Source organism: Bison bison, unplaced genomic scaffold (assembly GCF_000754665.1).
Source record: "Bison bison bison isolate TAMUID 2011002044 unplaced genomic scaffold, Bison_UMD1.0 scf7180017864259, whole genome shotgun sequence".
NCBI classification, from domain to species: domain Eukaryota; kingdom Metazoa; phylum Chordata; class Mammalia; order Artiodactyla; family Bovidae; genus Bison; species Bison bison.
Window position 1 is genome coordinate 6,727,919 of NW_011494831.1, and position 21,335 is coordinate 6,749,253.

At 35.3% G+C, this 21,335-nt stretch overlaps 1 protein-coding gene and 1 pseudogene across 1 annotated transcript in view; both read right to left on the bottom strand.

Annotated features, from left to right (window-relative positions):
- Positions 1-2,344, bottom strand: part of LOC104994459 — a 13,782-nt pseudogene extending 11,438 nt beyond the window's left edge.
- MDGA2 (MAM domain containing glycosylphosphatidylinositol anchor 2) overlaps positions 1-21,335 on the bottom strand; it is a 534,959-nt gene that overhangs the window by 160,282 nt on the left and 353,342 nt on the right. The gene's annotated exons all lie outside the window — the stretch shown is intronic.

Here is a 21,335-nt window from a genome sequence, read left to right on the forward strand (position 1 = left end):
CTCCTTAGAAGGAAAGTTATGACCAACCTAGACAGCATATTAAAAAGCAGAGACATTACTTTGCCAACAAAGATCCATCTAGTCAAGGCTATGGTTTTTCCTGTGGTCATGTATGGATGTGAGAGTTGGACTGTGAAGAAAACTGAGCACTGAAGAATTGATGCTTTTGAACTGTGGTGTTGGAGAAGACTCTTGAGAGTCCCCTGTACTTCAAGGAGATCCAACCAGTCCATCCTAAAGGATACCAGTCCTGGGTTTTCGTTGGAAGGACTCATTCTAAAGCTGAATCTCCAATACTTTGGCCACCTCATGTGAAGAGCTGACTCATTGGAAAAGACCCTGATGCTGGGAGGGACTGGGGGCAGGAGGAGAAGGGGACAACAGAGGATGAGACGGCTGGATGGCATCACTGACACGATGGACATGAGTTTGGGTGAACTCTGGTAGTTTGTGATGGACAGGGAGGCCTGGCGTGCTGTGATTCATGGGGTCACAAAGAGTTGAACACGACTGACCGACTGAACTAAACTGAATTGAACATAGAAGCTGGCAATATTGGAAAATGTAGTTTAAAAATAAAATAGTCTATAACATTTGTAAATAATTAGTAGGAAACCAACCCCAAAGATCTGGTGATACACTTTACAAAAGTATTATTCAAGTCTTTTCATAAACACTTTGAGATTGCTAATAATCATTACTTCATATTTTAAGTAGTTTTCTCAGCAGGATAAAATTTTGGAGTTACAGTGTAGAATTATTGTTATGTGCCTGAAAATATTGGTACATTTGTATTGTTCACATGAGGCACATGATGCATAATGTGTAGAACTGGTGCAATTTCTTTCTCATAACAAAAATGATAGTATACTCAGTGCTCAAGCCTTTTATGGAAGTTTTGCTTTGTATGATTATAGATACTATTTATTATTTAGCAATAATGTTCCTAAGTGTAAAAGAAAGTGACAAATAAAAACAACTCTAAATAATTAAAGGATATTTGTAATAAAACAATTATTTGGATTTTCTAGGATATTAATTATGAATAAAATGGACTTAGCATCTGTCCACATAAGAAGTATAGCCATAGAGAAAATCTAAATGGAACTCAAAATGTTTTCCTTCTAACTCACACAACTAGATTTTTGATATATGTATAAATAGATCTAGAAACATCATTATTCATGATGATAATAAAGGTCTTCTAAACCAGAAGAGAAATACATTTCTATTTTTATTTTTGTTTATGTTATAAGATGTTGTTGAATGGCATCACCAACTTGGTGGACATGAGTCTCAGCAAACTCTAGGAGCTGGTGATACACAGGGAAGCCTGTGCTTCCTGTGCTACAGTCCATGGGGTCACTAAAAGTCAGACATGACTGAGTGACTGAACTAAACTGATAAGGGTCCAGCTTCACTGTTTCGCATGTGGTTCTCCAGTTTTCCCAATACTATTATTGAAAAGACTATCCTTTCTCCATTGCATATCCTTGGTGCCCTTATCAAAGATTAGCCGACCATATTACCTTGTGTTTATTTCTGGGCTCTCTATTCTGCTCCATTGTCCAAATGGTGCTGGAGAAGATTCTTGAAAGTACCCCTTGGACAACAGTGAGATCAAACCAGTCAATCCTAAAGGAAATCATGCCTGAATATTCATTGGAAGGACTGATGCTGAAGCTGAAACTCCAATACTTTAGCCATCTGATGTGAAGAACTGACTCATTGGAAAAGACCCTAATTCTGAGAAAGATTGAAGCCAAGAGTGAGAAGGTGGTGACAGAAGATGAGATGGTTGGATGGCATCACTGACTCAGTGGAGATGAGTTTGAGCAAGCTCTGGGAGATGGTAAAGGACAGGGAAGCATGGTGTGCTGCAGTTCATGGGGTTGCAAAGAGTCAGACACGACTGAGCGACTGAACAACAAAATTCTGTTCCACTGGACCTGCTGAAACAGAGTCCTTTGCCTCTTGTTCGTAAAAAAGAAAAATAAAAAAAAAAAGCTTTAGCCTCCTAGGCCTTCCCCAAGTTCCAAAGATCAAATTTAATCAAATAAGTCATATTTTAAATCAGAAAAATTAATTTTTAAAAGAAAGTTCAGAAACAAAATAGTCAAGCAAGATCAAATAACAACAGTTTAACCACAAAACAAAATCAAAGACCTTTAGTTCCTCCTCAAGGGCTACAGATAATATTCTGAGCTGTATCTTTGACCCGTTTTTCACATACTAAACACTCCACCAGGTAAAAGAAGTTAACTGCATGATGACAACCAGTAAGTAGACCCCAAAGTGGCTGGAGCCAGATAACTGATACTTGAGATTCCTGAAATACCTCCATGTTACCTCTCCATCAACCAATCAGAGAAATGTGCATGAGCTTTTCAGGCACCCAGCAACCTTCTCCCTCACATTGTCTTTAAAAACCTGTTTTTAAAAGATATTGGGGATTTCAGGTCTCTTGAGCCCTGGCTACCCATTCTCCTTGATTGGTACTCTGCAATAAACATTGTACTTTCCTTTACCAGGAATCCATAGGATGGCTTTGCCACATGTCCAGCAAGTAGACATGCTTGGTTTGGTGTCTGCTTTTATGCCAATATTGTATTGTTTTGATTAATATAGCTTTGCAATATAGTCTAAATATAGGAAGTATAATGACACCATTTTGGTTTTTCTTTCTCAAGATGCTTTGGATATTTGGAGTCTTTTTGGTTGGATAAAATTTTAGGATTGTTGTTCCTATTTCTGTAAAAACAGCACTGAAATTTTGATCATGATTGCATTAATTTATAGATTGTTTTGCACAATACAGATATTTTAACAACATTTATTATTCAAATAACATTTATTATTCAAATGCATGAGCAATTAATATCTTTTCATTTATTTGTATCTTCTTTGATTTATTTCATCAGTGTCTCATAGTTTTCAGTGTATAGATCTTTCAATTCCTTGGATAAACTTATATTCAAGTATTTTATTCTTTTCAATGCTGTAAATTGGATTATTTTCTTAATTTCTTTTCTTGACAGTTCATTGTTAGTGTATAGAAACTTAACTATTTTTCTATATTGATTTTGTGTCCTGAAAACTTACTTGATAGTAAAAAAATCTACTCAAAATGGATTAAGAACTTAAACATAAGTCCTGAAACCATAAAACTCCTAGAACAAAACTTGGGTAAACTCCTTGACATTGATCTTGGCAATGTGTTTTTAGATTTGAATCCAAAAGCAAAGACACCAAAATCAAAAACAAATGAGTGGAATTACATCAAACTAAAAAGCTTCTGCACAGCAGAAAACAAACAACTTTTAAAAAGCCAAACAAATAAACAGAAAAAAAAAAAACCACTAACAAACTGAAAAGGCAATCCGTGAAATGGGAGAAAGTATTTGCAAACCATGTATCTGATAAGAAGTTAATATTCAAAATATATGAACGATTTTATTCAGTCATGAGAAGAAAAGGAAATATTGCCACTTGCAACAACATGAGGACCTTGAAGGCTAAGGGAAATAGGTCAGGCAGAGAAAGACTCATATTGCATGATATCACTTATAAATGGAATATATCTATAACTGTGCTTATATCTATAATTTAAAAGGTCAAACTCATAAAAATAGAGCAAAAAGTGGTTGCCAGGGCTTGGGGGCTGGAAGAAATAAGTTGGTAAAAGGGTACCAATTTTCAAGTATAAAATGAATAAGATCTGAGAATCTAATATATAACATTGTGATGACAGTAAATGACACTGTACTGTAGAACTGAAATTTCCTAAGACGGAATAACTTAAATGTTTTCACACACACACACACAGAAGGTAAATATATGATATAATGGATGCATTGATTCTTCTTGGAAGAATATTTTCACAATGTATACATATATCAAATCATCATGTTACACCTTAAATATTATAATTTTATTTGCAACTGATACCCAAAATAGGTAGAAAAAATCTATTTCCTATTCTTTGTTCCTGTTTCCTTCTCATTGCCTTGTTTACATTTTTCTTGTTGTTTAAATGGTTAATGGTCAACTTTGTGCAAGATGCTGTAATTAAGTAGTTATATGTAATATGCTTGGGGAAAGTTTGTTAACAGCTACATAATTTTTTAAAATGTATGAGCAGTGTCTTATTAACAAAAAAGTGAGACATTCCAAAAAAAAAAAAAATCCTTGTAGTTATTTAGTTAACATACATGCATGTGGATATGTTTAAGAGATATTTTTGTGAAGTAGCATGATAAAATTGCAAAGGACATTAAACTTGTTACACTAGTGTTCAAGATTTATGATTATAATCACTGATTTAACTAGAACATCTTTTGTTTTCAGCATTCATCACAACTGAAGCTTTCTCCTGTGTGCTCAGTCACTCAGTCATGTCCAACTCTTTGTGACTCCATGAACTGTAGACTGCCAAGCTCCTCTGTCCATGGGATTCTCTAGGCAAGAATACTGAAGTGGGTGCCACTCCAGGGGATCTTCCTGACCTAGGAATTGAACTTGCATCTCCTACATTGGCAGGCAGACTGTTTACCACTGTGCTACCAGGGAAGCCCTCCTTTAGGTTACTCGCTTTTAAAACTGCTACCAGAAAAGCTGCATCCCCTCTCCCATCTCCTTGCTTCTGTTGTTGTTCCCTGTAGTTGAATACTTTAAAAAAACAACTTAAAAAAAATCATCTACTAAGTGAGGATTTCTCCAAAACATTTATAAATGACAAAAATTTATATCTGTTCACAGTTTTGCAGTTTCTGACTTGATCTTTTGTATAAAAATATAATGAGGGTGAAACAATATAAATGAATACAATTCATACATAATTAAATCACACATAGGGTCAGAAAGAATCATGGTTTCACATTCAGTCACCTGTTTAAAGACTTTATTAAAGCTTTACTAAATATTGATTGACAGAAACAAACTACACAACAAAAAATAAAATTGAGGAGCTGCATGCCAAGCAATTCACCTTGTCAAACCTTATGCTTCTCCTTTTTGTTAAAAGAAACAAAACAAAACAAAACAAAAAACTTTGTTTCTCTTCTAAATTTCCTCTATTAAAACATCTTATCCTCTCTTCCATCCACACTGTACTCATTAGTTTGTTTCATTTTATTCTCTACATCCTTCTTACTATGACCAAATGTCCTCAACATGTAATATTTTCATTATGTATAGCTCCCCTGGGAAGCAGCATTCTTCACCCTTTTCCATTGCTTTGATCAGGGGAATCAGTGCCATTGCCTCACTGTCTTCAACACTATCTCAAGTTTTACTTAATAAAATTCTCTTGCATGTTGCAAACACACAAGAAAAAATGGTGAGTCAGAAGAAAACACTATCGGATTATTTCTGTAATTTTTAAATTAAACATATAGCGATTTAAATCAAAAGACCAACATAAAAAAAGAAAATTTGACTGCAATATCACTCTTTAAAAGTGGAGCACAAGCCCAACTAGATTACAATAGTGTATCCAAAGATTCTTTGTGCTCTTTCTCTAATACAGGAAATGAAACAGGATTAAGCATTTAAAATAGCTATTTCTACTTCAAAACTATGCACACATGGCTCAGCAGATAAAGAATCCACCTGCAATGCAGGAGACACAGGAAACTCGGGTTCAATCCTTGGGTCAGGAAGATCCCTTGGAGGAAGAAATGGCAACCCACTCCAATATTCTTGCCTGGGAAAATCCCATGGACAGAGGACACTTATGGGCTACAGTCCAAAGGGTCACAGAATTGAATATGACTGAGCAAGAACACAACCTACATTTGAAATGGTAGATGATTACTCTGAAGTATTACTTTTTTATTAAAAAATTATAACTGTGTGGTGATAGAAGTTAACTAATGACAATCATTTAACAATATATACAAGCATTAAATCATTATGCTATACATCTGAAATGTTATATGTCATTTATATCTCAATTTAAAACATACATATATATATATGTATAGTTTAATGTTGAGGGACTCCTGGCAACATATATTTGGTAATAATTTCAGTGTAAAAGGAATTTTTAATAAGAGTAATATAACACCTATTCTTTCTGGGTGACCTTTTATATTTACTTCTTTGTTAATTTGGGAGGAAAGTACATTTAACACAGACATTGTAGAAATCTTCAACTGATTAGTTCATCCCAACCTAGATAGCATATTAAAAAGCAGAGACATTACTTTGCCAACAAAGGTCCAGCTAGTCAAGGCTATGGTTTTTCCAGTGGTCATGTATGGATGTGAGAGTTGGACTGTGAAGAAAGCTGAGAGCCGAAGAATTGATGCTTTTGAACTGTGGTATTGGAGAAGACTCTTGAGAGTCCCTTGGACTGCAAAAAGATCCAACCAGTCCATCCTAAAGGAGATCAGTCCCAGGTATTCATTTGAAAGACTGATGCTAAAGCTGAAACTCCAATATTTTGGCCACCTCATGCAAAGAGCTGACTCATTGGAAAAGACCCTGATGCTGGGAGGGATTGGGGGCAGGAGGAGAAGGGGACAACAGAGGATGAGATGGCTGGATGGCATCACCGACTCAATGGACATGAGTCTGGGTAAACTCCGGAAGTTGGTGATGGACAGGGAGGCCTGGTGTGCTATGATTCATGGGGTCGCAAAGAGTTGGACACGACTGAGCGACTGAACTGAACTGAACTGAACTTGCCTTATGAGAAAAAAAGGGCAACATGAAAGGAAGAAAATGTATCCTCAATATTATTATTCAGAAAATATTTTAAGGTCAATTATGTAGAGTTTCAGAGAAGGCAATGGCACCCAACTCCAGTACTCTTGCCTGGAAAATCCCATGGACGGAGGAGCCTGGAAGGCTGTAGTCCATGGGGTCGCTGAGGGTCGGACACGACTGAGTAACTTCACTTTCACTTTTCACTTTCATGCATTGGAGAAGGAAATGGCAACCCACTCCAGTGTTCTTGCCTGGAGAATCCCAGGGATGGGGGAGCCTGATGGGCTGCCGTTTATGGGGTCGCACAGAGTCGGACACGACTAAAGTGACTTAGCAGCATCTAGAGTTTTTGTAATTAATGTATGGTTTGAGGTTAAGGTCTGGTTCAAAAACTGTTACAGTTATGTGACAAGATAAGGAGGTTGTACCAAAATGTAAACTAATTACATCACAGCAGACTGCTAAATTCAGCTGATAATTTGAGTGGGAAACTTAGGAAATTGGTAAAAGCAATTACACAATGCATTTTTACTGATGAAGTCAGTTAAAAACTTGTCCCTTTAAAGCCTCTTAGAGCTATCTTGTGGGTCTATATAATTCAACAAACTTGTCTCAAAGCTAAAATTAAGACTTAGATGAAAGCTGGAAAACTGACTTGCTAACAACAAAGTCAAACAATATCTGAGATGACGTTCTAGTGATGATGCAGAAGAACCACAAGAAACTAATCTTCAAAACCTCAACCTTTACTGACCTTGGTATTCATCAATGAAAGGAATATTTCAGACTCATAAGCAGTAAGAATCACTTCAATAAAATTGGCCTTTTATAATACTTAAACTCTAAGCCAACAAGGAGGTTCAATTAAGCAGAATAACATTCTCAGAAAATGAAATTTCAATACCCTCAACTTGTGCTAACATTTGATTTTATAACACACAGTAAATGAAAAACAACATACTAGATTTTACAATAAATTTTGAACTTGGTCTATAGGCTATGATATCATGTAACTGTCCTTATATTTTGGAACTTGATTCATGCTATAAAATTTTAGTTTAAAAATTAGTTGAATTTACTAAAATAGCTATATACCAATAAAAATTAATAAAAAGAAGAAAATAATTAAATTTAAAATAAACTTAAAATAAACAGAATTGACTCATTAGCCTATCACCTTAGAACAGGTTTCAGGACTCAACAAAGCATGGTAATCATCTAGTTCACCTTTTATATAATGAAAAATGACTCTATAGCACAGAAGGATCTGCTTTTAGAAGATGTAGTAGCTTACCAATGATCATGAACTAAACCTTGAAAATCTGGGATAAGAAATTTTACATTTTATATTAAGTTTTACATTTAAGAAGTGACAATTGTTTCATGCAAAAAGCTTCCCAAGAGAATTTAGTTTCTGATGGAATTAAAGAAGAATTGAGAGAGCTATAAAAAAGTTATTTGGACATAGAAAATTATATTTTTAACAATTAAAAATAGGGTTGCTGAATACTGTATTTCCAATATGCAAATAAGATATAAGAATAAGAAACATGAATTTACATGTGTGACAGGGATTCTTAGAGCAAATGTGATTCCTATTGGAGATGTCAAAAAAAAAGAGAAGAGACAATAGAAATAGGAATGTGAAGTAACCAGAAGGCAAGGTCAGAGAACACATTTTATGAAAATATATTTTGGCAAAGATAAAGGAAAGAGGAAAAGTTAAGGTATTCAATAGAGTAGATAGGCATTCTGCATTTTTAAGGAAGGAAAGGTCTGTGGCACAATAAAGAGAGGCTGATATATTCCTTGAGTATGGAGGAAAGAGAATAAAGTAGATCGATAATACCAGTGTACCACCGCTGTAGAAACTGAACAAAGACTAATCAAGTTTTTTCACCCACTAATAGTGAACAGTCACTTAATCGGCTCCTCTGGAATGAATGGTTGCATTTGGTGTGTCTTTATAATTTGAATCAAAAAGTAAAAAAGCAGCCTAACAGTTGGTTGGAGGGCCAGGTAGGAGTTTGCCTTATATATCTGCAATATATGAAAACAAATTTACAACTAAGTCTTTGAAAACATAAAACAAGACTGGTCCTCAAAAGTCTCTATAATGTCCGTTGCAACCCCATGGACTGCAGCCCACCAGGCTCCTCTGTCCATGGGATTCTCCAGGCAAGAATACTGGAGTGGGTTGCCATTTCCTTCTCCAGGGGATCTTCCTGACCCAGGGATCAACGCCAGGTCTCCCACATTGCAGGCAGATGCTTTAACCTCTGAGCCATCAGGGAAGCCCTCTATAATGTCAGACGTTAGCAAATATAATGCCACTGGTTTAGTATACTGCATTTAGTGTGTTGTCTTTATTGCTTTATTTAATGTCTTCCATTTGCTCACTCATTTTCTCAGTTGCCTAATACAGTTTTGTTCTCATATTTTGCTGAAAATAGTTCACCTAAAATGGGGTTTTTTTGAAACATAACTTCACAATTAGGAAGGAAATATAATTTTCTTACTCATTTGCTCTTTAAGATTATATGTGTCAAAGATAATCTGCAGATAGTTGGAGATTGAAATTTTAATAAAATTGGTTTTAAGTGATATACAAACTGTTGCTTTATATCTTTCAAACTTCATCATTCGCTTGGAATTTAGGTAAGAACTTGAGAGATATTCAATCCAAATTATGTTATTAATGATATGGGGGCCAAATTTTCAATTATGTGCTATATAAATTATATTTAATAAGGTAGGATATCAGGATTAACACAACCACATGCATGTCTATTGTCAAGCTCAGAAAGAGTAAAAATTAACTCTAGAACTTTAACTAGGAAAAAAATGTCAGTTTTCAAATCCCATCCTCAGAAATCCTTTATAGTGTTACTTTTAGTAGTCAGTCTAGAGTTCAAGACTCTCATTTTTTTTTTTTGAAGGATAATGTAAAGTATCTTTGAAAACATTAAATAAATGGGCTTAAAATGAGAATGTTAAAATTTTTAATATTTTCTTCCTTTCACATAGACAAATATTAATAATAAAAAACACAGAGAGATTGTTCATTTTCTATGTTCATGTAAGAAATCATAATTTAAAAATCCACTTATTTTATTTCAGCCCATATTTCTACACCCAAATATGAAATGGTTATTTGAAAATAGCCTCAATAGGTAAAACAAGAAACCATGTGGATTTGCCAAACATATATTTTAAATGTTGCATTTTATATATAGACTTATTATACATAGGCATTTTGTGTTTGCTCTAAGTATAAGGAATATACTTAGTAGATTGCTACTTTGACAAATGAAATATTAATTCATTCATCCTTTACAAATCAGATATCTAGATACTATGGATCATTGACACTAAAGAAAACTTTGTAGATGTAGAAATTTTCAGAAATAGAGGGACTCAGAAAAAGTATTATCCTTGAAAACCCTGCTATGAAATTGAAAAGCCTAATCTTGGGCCAATCTTAGTGGAAGATATTTTGCTCTGGTCTTTCTGGGTTTGATCCCTGGGTTGGGAAGATGCCCTGGAGAAGGCAAAGGCAACCCACTCCAGTATTCTGGCCTGGAGAATTCCATGGACTGAATAGTCCATGCAGTCTGAAAGAGCTGGACATGACTGAGCGACTTTCACTTTCAATTTGGCAGCAAAGAGCTATAAAAAATGAACTCCATCACCAAAATATTAGAAAGTAGAAGTTGCATGGTTTTCTGTTTTTGCTCCTGGCTCCTTCAAAGTGCTTTTTTTGGGTGTATATTTAGTGGATTCTTTAGTTATCTTATTTTCTCTGAAGGTTAAATACTCTTCATGTATTGTCTATTTATACAAAAATATTTTCAACAAAAACAACAAATAAAACAAAGCAAGAAAACCAAAATGATTATAATACCTGTGGCTACAAATTACATCATCAAATATAGTTACCACATTGTTTTATTTTACATGTTTGACTTATCATAACAAAGATAAACAGTCTGATGAAAAATACTAACAGGAACCACTCATAAGGAGAAAATATTTAAACTAATATGTTACTCTAATTTAGGCTTCAAAAATAGCATCTCAATTCCTCTTTCTGATTTTTCATTGTTAGTATATAGAATTTAAGAGAAATCAAGGAATCAATCCATTCACCATTGCAACAAAAAGAATTAAATATCTAGGAATAAACTTACCTAAGGAGACAAAAGAACTGTATGCAGAAAATTATAAGACACTGATGAAAGAAATCAAAGATGACATAAACAAATGAGAGATATTCCATGTTCCTGAGTAGGAAGAATCAATATTATGAAAATGACTATACTACCAAATGCAATCTGCAGATTCAATGTAAGCCCTATCAAATAACCAGTGGCATTTTTCAAGAACTAGAACAAAAAATTTCACAATTCATATGGAAATGCAAAAGACCCCAAATAGCCAAAGCAGTCTTGAGAAATAAGAATGGAGCTGGAGGAATCAACCTTCCTGACTTAAGGTTATACTACAAATCTATAATCATCAAGACAGTATGGTACTGGCACAAAAACAGAAATATAGACCAATGGAACAAGATAGAAAGCTCAGAAATAAACCCATGTACCTATGGGTACCTTATTTTTGACAAAGGAGGCAAGAATGTACAATGGGGCAAAGACAGCCTCTTCAATAAATGGTGCTGGGAAAACTGGACAGCTACATGTAAAAGAATGGAATTAGAACACTTCCTAACACCATACACAAAGATACACTCAAAATGGATTAAAGACCTAAATGTAAGACCAGAAACTATAAAAGTCTTAGAGGAAAACATAGGCAGAACACTTGGCATAAATTAAAGTAAGATCCTCTATGACCCTGTTACTCCTAGAGTAACAGAAATAAAAACAAAAGTAAACAAGTGGAATTTGATTAAATTTAAAAGCTTTTGCCCAGCAAAGGAAACTATAAGCAAGGTGAAAAGACAGCCCTCAGAATGGGAAAAAATAATAGCAAATTAAACAACTGACAAAGGATTAATTTCCAAAATATACAAGCAGCTCATACAACTCAATTCCAGAAAAACAAACAACCCAATCAAAAAGTGGGAAAAAGACCTAAACAGACATTTCTCCAAAGAAGATATACAGATGGATGACAAACACATGAAAAGATGCTCAACATCACTCATTATCAAAGAAATGCAAATCAAAAGTTGAGTGAGATATTATCTCACATCAGTCAGAATGGCTATCATCAAAAAGTCTACAAACAATAAATGCCTGAGAGGGTGTGGAGAAAAGGGAACACTCTTGCACTGTTGGTGGGAATGTAAATTGATACAGCCACTATGGAAGACAGTATGAATATTCCTTAAAAAAGCTAGGAATAAAACCACCATATTACTCAGCAATCCCACTTCTAGGTAAATACCCTGAGGAAACCAAAATTGAAAAAGACACATGTATCCCATTGTTCATTGCAGCACTATTTACAATAGCTAGAACATGGAAGCACCCTACATATCCATCAACAGATGAATGGGTAAAGAAGTTGTGGTACTTATACACAATGGAATATTAGCCATAAAAAGGAACTCACTTTAGTCAGTTCTGATGAGGTGGATGAACCTAGAACCTATTATACAGAGTGAAGTGAGTCAGAAACAGAAGGATAAATACCATACTCTAACATATATATTCTGAATCTAGAAAAATGGTACTGAAGAATTTATTTACAGGACAGCAATGGAGAAACAGGCATAGAGAGATTTATAGACATGGAGAGAGGGAGGAAGGCAGGGAGAGGAGAGCATCTCTACTTATAATTTAACAAAGCATTCAGCATACATGCTAATAGTCAAGAAGTACATGAAATATGCTTGGGTAGAAGTGGGAGATATAGGTAGTAATTTAGATAGCCATGTGTTATGCTACTGACATTAATTACAGGGCCCTATAGTGGAGCTTTCAGGATATACTTCAAAACAACTAGTAACTACCAAAAAATCCCACCTATCGTTTCACTATATTTTACTTAGTGATAATGACAGAAGAAGCAAGGCACTTTTTAATCTGCTCCAAATTTTTGTATATCAAGTAACTATAAATCTGAAGTTGCAGCTTCCGGGAGTTATTGTTGGTAACAGAGGAAGAGATGTTTTCATTGCTTCTGCGAAGTCAGCGACGCTACATTTGCAAACACTGGAAAAATATTACAGAAACCCTATTAAAAAGTGCTAAATCTTTCCTGAATAATGATTCAGAGATGCAAGGTAATATTTATATCTCCATTCACACATTTTTCGATGTATTTTGGAAACTGTACATTCATATTAAATACTGAATTTGAAAAATAAGCCCTTTCCTAGACTTTCTGTGTACATTAATAGATGCATTGACTGAACCATAAACACAGTTGGGTTAGTATTTGACTTCATAAAAATGTCTATATTCAAAATTTTGAAAAGTTCTGACCATCCCTGATTTTAAAGTACCTATTATCTTCCCTTGGGAAAAAAGTACATATTTATGTCAATAAATAGATACACTGAGATGAGGAATTATGTGAAACAACCACACAGAACATTTTTTCTACCTTTTAAGAAACTCTGAGCCCGAGCTAGTAGATAAGAAATAAAAATGTAAGTTATACATCATACTACTACCAAATGCTAATTGTGGTGTCAAGCAATGTGAGAAATCAGTTACATTTCCATAGAAAATTTAAAAACACAGAGAAGAGCATTTTGACTAATTTTCTTCTTCAACAAAATGCAACCTCATAATACCTAGTGAGGTGCTCAATGAAATTATTTTGAATATTAATTTATTATTAACATAGAATTAATAGCATTGGTATTACTTTCTATGTGAAAGTCTCTCGGTCATGTCCAAAGCCTCCAGGCCAGAATACTGGAGCAGGTAGCCATTGCCTTCTCCAGGGGATCTGCCCAATCCAGGGAAGATACTTTATAAGACTCCTTTTAAGACTATAAGTATATTCGTACTTTTAAGATACTTTTAAGATACTTTATAAGCATATTAGTAACAATATAGATTGGGTTTCCCAGGTGGTGAAGTGGTAAAGAATCCACTTGCCAATGCAAGAGATGCAGGTTTGGGAAGATCCTGTGGAGTAGGAAATGGCAACCCACTCCAGTATTTCTTGCTTAGAAAATTCCACAGATGGAGAAGTCTTGGCAGGTTACAGTTCATGGTTTGCGAAGAATTGGCCATGAGTGAACAACTGAGCACACAAGAATATAAATACATAAAAACATTTGCATGGTTCCAACGAATATCTCAAATTAGATTTCTGATTTCCACACTTGAAGACATAAGTACTGGCCTTTACATCCTCAATCTTGATTCTTCACTTATTAAAACACTATACTATACGCAGTACTCAATTTTCCTGGTATTTCAAAACAGTATCTGACATGTATTCCTAATTCTTCAAACTGTAGTAGGCAAATAAAGCAGAATTGTAATCTCCAGGGAAGTGTTAATAATCCTATTTCCATTTATAAGTATTTTCTACCTTCTATGAAATGTTTAAAATGAGGTTATATGGTTTCCTCAAGCTTCTTTGCTTACCTTTATCTAACTTTATCTAACTGTAAAGGTAAAGGTGCATGCTCAGTCATGTCTGACTCTTTGCAACCCCATTGTAGCCCACCAAGCTTCTCTGTCCATGGAATTTTCCAGGCAAGAATACTGGAGCAGGTTGTCATTTCCTACTCCAGGGGATATTTCCTACTCCAGGGGATCTTCCTGACTCAGGGATTGAACCTGCATCTCTTATGTCTCTTGCATTATACACAGATTCTTTACCACTGTGCCACCTGGGAAGCCAAATCTTCCAAAAGTAACTTTGGCCTAGGTTTTGCACTATCCTATAAGAAAATGTCTCAATGAAAGCTTATAGATGCAACATGGTATATGTTGTTGTTGGTTAGTTGCTAAGTCATGTCTGGCTCTTTTGTGACCCCACGGACTGCAGCCTGCCAGGCTTTTCTGTTCATAGGATTTTCCAGGCAAGAATGCTGGAGTGGGTCACCATTTCCTTCTTCAGGAAATCTTCCCAACCCAGGGATGGAACCCATGTCACCTGCACTGGCAGACAGATTCTTTACGACTGAGGAAACCCAAACATAGGTATACTTTCTACGAAATCTCTCCCTTTTCCATGCATATTCTCTTCTCTAAGACTGTTGAGTGTAACTCCTTATTATACAAATATGAACAATATAATCAAAGCACCCATAAAATTTCCACATGGAAAATCAATGATTCCTGCTCTCATGTCTATAATCAGTAGATCAATGTCATTATGTCCAAATCAGGACAATGATTTCCAGTGGATACTTGTATCCAGTGATCTCCATCACATTTCTCAAGAATATTTACACAGTCCATCCATTCACCAGTTAAAATCTTATACAGTTGATTTACAACAGTGTAGTTTCTCCTTACCTATTGAACTGGATGTGCTCTAGCAACCATATCAAAATACTGCAATAAAAAATGTTTGCAACTGCCAACTTACAAAAGAACTAGAAATTATTTTCATGTTTAAATTTTCTGTTAAAAAAATTACAACATTTATATACAAGTGAAGTTTATATTTTGCTCTCTCATCCCTAATACTCAAGTCACCCACAAATTTCTTTTAGCTGCCCCTGTAGCATGTGGGATCTTAGTTACTCAACTAGGGAATAAACCTGGATTGGGAGCACAGAGTCTTAAACAATGGACTACCAGTGAAATTCCACCAACAAAATTTTAGCATAAACTTAATAACAGTCATTCTAAACTGTAGTTAGTACTGAGATCTCTAAGTAAGCGTTTGTTGAATTTCCGTCACAAATTTTCTTTTAAATAGGAATTGTTCTTCAATATGCAGTAGTGCGTTTTTGTTTTCATTTTTTCTCATTCATTTTCTGCTTTGGGGTCTTCCGAAGACAATAACAAAGAAGTAAGAGAAGAATAAAGTACAAAGAGCTATAGACAAGGAACCAGAAGTCTCTTCCTACTACTGAAGCTGAGAGTCTAGGTGACTGGGAGCAAGTCACATATTTTTGATCAGGTTCGATTTTCTAGTCTATTTTGTGAATTTTAGGTACAGACTCAATTCTGTCTTTGTCAATGAGTTCGCATGAAGATTGAATGAAATAGATGTGAAAGTGGTTAGAAAGAAGTAATAAAAAATATCAGTATATATGCTGTACATACTGTACAGATTAGCACATATGAAAGATGCATGCTAAGAAATTTTATAGATAGAAACATTCAATAAATATAGAGATTACTGATTGTAAGCATTAGAGAGAATATTTAGATATTTTCTGACTTTATATATAGTTGACATAATAAATGTTCAGCAAGTGATGACTACTGTTACTGTGCAAAATTAGTATCATATTATCTTCCTTGTTTAATAATGAAAGTGAAAGTGTTAGTTGCTCAGTTGTATCCAACTCTTTGCCACCCTACTGACTGTAGCCCACTATGGCTTCTCTGTCTATGGAATTCTCCAGGCAAGAATACTGGAATGGCTTGCCATTCCTTTCTCCAGAGGATCTTCCTGACCCAGGGATTGAACCGGGTCTCCTGCATTGCAGGCAAATTTCTTACCATCTGAGCCACTAGGTAAGCCCTGTTTAATAATAGCTGTTAATTCAATATTGGCCCCAAAAGGCTGTGTTTAGCTTATTTTTAAATTGCAGGGAACATCTAGCTCAGGTCCATGCATATAGTAGTATTTTTAAGAAAAGTTTAATTTTTCCTATTACATTCAGTTGTATTATTCTAATTTAGCAGTTTTAATAAGGAATACATTTTTATGTGAAGGCTGAATAAAGAAGTAATAACAATATAAGAGAGTACAATGGCGGGGAATAATTGATTTGTCAACATTATTTTCTGCTAACTTATTTTGTTTGAGAAAGCCAGTACAATTTTGTGAATATAAGTGTTTCTCCTAGAAAAAATGTTGAAAAAAAGTGAACTGACCATAAAGGAATATTCATTTATAAGTAATTTACAGGCAAGCATTTAGACACCATAGGATGCTAAATTGATGAGCAAATATCTTGCTTTATCTTATTAAAGTTCCTGCTAATGTTTCATTTTTTAAAAATTCTAGTGGGTGTATGTTACAATGATTTATAGAGTGGTTAGGCCAGATAAGTTTTTGGAGAGAGGTTATTAATAGTTTTCTTAAACGCACACTCATCCCCTCCCTGACATACTGCTACCCAAAATAGCCTGTGTTGGACACAAGATACTGTGCACTTACAAAGAAAATGAGACCACAATGGGAAAATCCACTCTCCATGTAAGTAGTGGAATATGGCATCTCTCCTGCTGCTGCTGCTGCTGCTGCTAAGTCGCTTCAGTCGTGTCCGACTTTGTGAGACCCCATAGACGGCAGCCCACCAGGCTCCCCCGTCCCTGGGATTCTCCAGGCAAGAACACTGGAGTGGGTATGGCATCTCTCCTACAACTGAGCAAATCTTTACTTGAATGGTTTACCCTGGAGCTAATAAATAATTGGCCATCAGTGGATATGGGGTAGAATTATATATTGATTATGAATATATAAGGAACATCTTCACAAATCCTACATTATTTCAATAATCATGTATTCAAGTGAAAAGGGAGGCATTGTTGGAAGAATCACAGCTCTCATCATCTTATCCTACAGGATTAACACAGGTGTCATCCACCTTATCAAGTCACCATTAACTACTGGGACATTTTTCCAAGAAAATAAAGAATTAAGTTTTCTTGGGTTTTACATATTGCTCCATAAAAGTGATTCACCACCATTCTGAGTACTATCCTTGCCTACTTAAAAGCATCACTACATTTTGTTAAGCTTCGACACCCTGAGGAATCCTTCCTGGAATATCAGGTTTCAAGTGAGTGGCAGAACACTGCAGTGCTCACAAACCACTGTTTTTACCCTATGGTGCCAGCACTTGGCATAAACACAAAATAACAGATGGCACAGAGATATCAATTGATTGCCATTCACGAGCAGTGTCATATACAGAACTCAATTATGCACAAATGGATACAGAAGCCCTTTGTACAAGAAGTTTTATCAGCTACCTTTACATCTGTGCCTTTATTATTTGTACTGAAAAAAAAGAACCCCTTCAGTGATTCTTTCTGGGTTAAGCTACCCCATTTAATTATAAAGCACTGGGATGCTTTACTCAGTACTAATGACCACATAAAATGCAAGTACAATATGAAGGCTGACAACCTAAGCAGCTGCCAACACTGATCCCAGAAAATCCAAATCACCTTCTCTGAAAATACTGGTGCAAGACTTTCTTTCTGATTCTCATCTACAGGCCAATTAAATTCATGTTTAATGTTGTGGGGTATTATTGAGGAAAAAAGCTATAAAAGAAATATCCAAAAGAGAAACATCTTTGAAAAATTAAAAGTCTAACCGAAATTATCTACCCAAAAGGCAAAGTAGGTTTTTAGCACGCTATCTTTGTTTTCTTACCAACACGTCACACCTTGTCCCTAAGTATCAGTGGTAAGCTATATCTGATTTGCTAGGACTGATTTAATTATTGAAGTCAATAGAACTTACTTGTTCTACACTTTTTAGCATAACCTGTCAGGAGTGTCTGATTTTCTATCAGAAATTATGTAGAAACATTGGTTAAGAATGTTGTTGATTTTCAGGACCATTCTGGGGAAAGAACTTCACAACTCTTCAATGCAACTTCTCACATTTCCTCTAAGCAGCTTTAATTTGATTTCAAGCTATTACAGTGATGCTTACAACTTTGTCCCAGTCTCTGTATGTCTATTTGTCTATTTATTTGTCTATCTAATATGCTATCTATCTTTTTGCTTATTCATTAGCAGTTCACCTGACAAAATCTGTATTTACCTCAACTTATTTTAAGAAATTTACTCACGGAAAGATTATCTGAACTATCATTCTCAAAATGACAGTTCTCTCAAGTAAAGGTTTAAAGTATTAATATGCTCAAGGTGAATTTTGAGTGAAAGGCTGGCTGAGCAAACAGAGCTGAATTTATCATTGCTAATATATTAGCACATATGATGAGTCAGTCTCCTCATTACTATTGAGACTCTGTCACAAAATATTTTTGTGATATGCCCTGTTGAGATGTAACTGAGAACTTGGCATTAAAATGGCCAAGGTAAAAAGTGTCATTACCATCACATATTCATAATATCCACAAGACCTATTCCTTCTCAGGAACCGTGGAGCAGTTTAAGATATTCTCTCTCCTATGCAGATGGGTGTAAGGCCTGTGTTCTGAATGTTCCAGGGTACAGAAGAAGTAACTGATACTTACCATATTGATAAATTGAGAAGAAAGTTACCTTGATAATCTGAAAACAGAAAATCACTTTAAGGAGCAAAGCTAGTGTACATAAAATTTTTGCTTAATTAATTTCCTAAATATGCATAAGATTCACAAAAATGCTAGAATAATACCCACTTTGATAATAAATGGAAATGAATTTTAGTGATATTTACTAAGTTCCTACTATGTACTAGGGATTTTAACCAGTACTAAATTACGTCAAAATATAGTAATATAACACTATTAGGGCCTCCAAAAAGCAACATTGTTTTTTACTGATAAATTATTATGTCTTGTAAGGTATGGAAAATATGTACAGAAAAGGGTGCTGAGATAGAATATCCTGGAGGGTTCTTATAATTTACTGTAAAGTATTCTACAGTTATTTAGGGTGAATATTAGTATGTAATGGTGTAATAAAATATAAATAATAGTGCTGAAATTAATACCATTAACATAATATCATGTTACATATTATTTAAAAACTGTCATACAGAGTAGAATCTATTGAGACCAGAGTAAATGGAAACTAGAAGCTTGTAATTCTGATGTTATGTGGGAGCTGAGGATATGTCATGGAGATGGAGATAGATAAGAAAAGAAGACTAAGATGAAGGTCTTCACTTTAAAAGCAGAAATCAGACTGAATTTGTTTAATACAACTATTTCATAACATTTCAATCTACTCTAGAAAAATTTGTCTAATAAATTTCATATCCCTTCAGAGAAAAGTAACATATTGTCAACATGACATTATAGCCAATAAGTAGATAATTATCAAGAGTTTACGAAAGTGAAGAGGCTATGATAATCACAAATAAAGACAAATAATACGTGTCCAAAACTAACTTTGAAGGGAAAAACAGAATATTAAATGTTCTAAAATAAGCATTATAGCATTAAATCAGTGTTCAATGGATATAAGCATTCAAAGGATGCAAAGTGAGAGTCCCAATACCTCCAATCAATAAGCTCATTCATTTGAACACTTTCAGTCTCCTGTCTTTGGCGTCATTTACTCTAAACATTTATTTTCTCTTTCTTCTCCCTTCCTCTAAACACAGTCATGAAAACAGAAAGACAGGGAGCAATATGTGGGAGAACAATCTAGAGAGGTGCTTCCCATGAAGGCTTTCTGTCTCCAACCTGCCCACCACACCCACCCCATGCATGTCAACCTACACCCCTCCATCTGTTCAACACCTTGAAATTTCTCATGCTTACGCATCCCACTCTTATTTCCTACTCTTCTATGCATTTCCCTGTTTCCCCTCTTTTATTCTTTCACTTACAACCTTTGCCTCCAATTCACTCAGTGAAATTTACAATTTCAGCTTGCAGACGAAATTAGCACAGGAGGAAAGAGGAAATATGCAGTCACAGTTCTAAATAAGTATAAAAAGTGGGAGTGTCAGCTGCTTAGTCGAATCCGACTCTGTGATCCCACAGACTGAAGCCCTCCATGGCTCCTCTGTCCAGTGAATTCTCCAGGCCAGAATACTGGAGTGGGTTGCAATTCCCTTCTCCAGGGGATTTTCCTGACCCAGGGACTGAACCCAGGTCTCTGCATTGCAGGCAGACTCTTTACTATCTGAGCCATCAAGGAAGCCCTAAGTATAAAAAAAGGTAAATATAAATTTTGAAAATGTCATAAGTGAATTATTACTCCATCATAAAGAATGTATACCAACTTATTGTAGCTCCAGTGAACCATGGTCCTAAATGACATTACCAACTGTCTTCAAGAAAGAGTACCTTTCAAATTTTCAGTACATACTCTCACTACTATCATAATGAAGATGGCATTTTAAGATGGTACTAGTTAGCAAGGCCATGTAGGAGTGTGGGAGAAGGCTTGTCTTTTGTCCACTTTCTGTAGGGTTGGATATTGTGTCTTCAGATTCATAATGGGATAATTGTAATGACTATTCCAAAAATTATAAAGAATAGGAATAAAATATCAGGGTCAAAGAAAACTAAGCAGAATAATTAGGAGATATATATCAGATCATATCAGTCGCTCAGTCGTGTCCGACTCTTTGTGACCCCATGAATCGCAGCACGCCAGGCCTCCCTGTCCATCACCAACTCCCGGAGTTCACTCAGACTCACGTCCATCGAGTCAGTCGTGCCATCCAGCCATCTCATCCTCTGTCATCCCCTTCTCCTCCTGCCCCCAATCCCTCCCAGCATCAGAGTCTTTTCCAATGAGTCAACTCTTCACATGAGGTGGTCAAAGTACTGGAGTTTCAGCTTTAGCATCATTCCTTCCAAA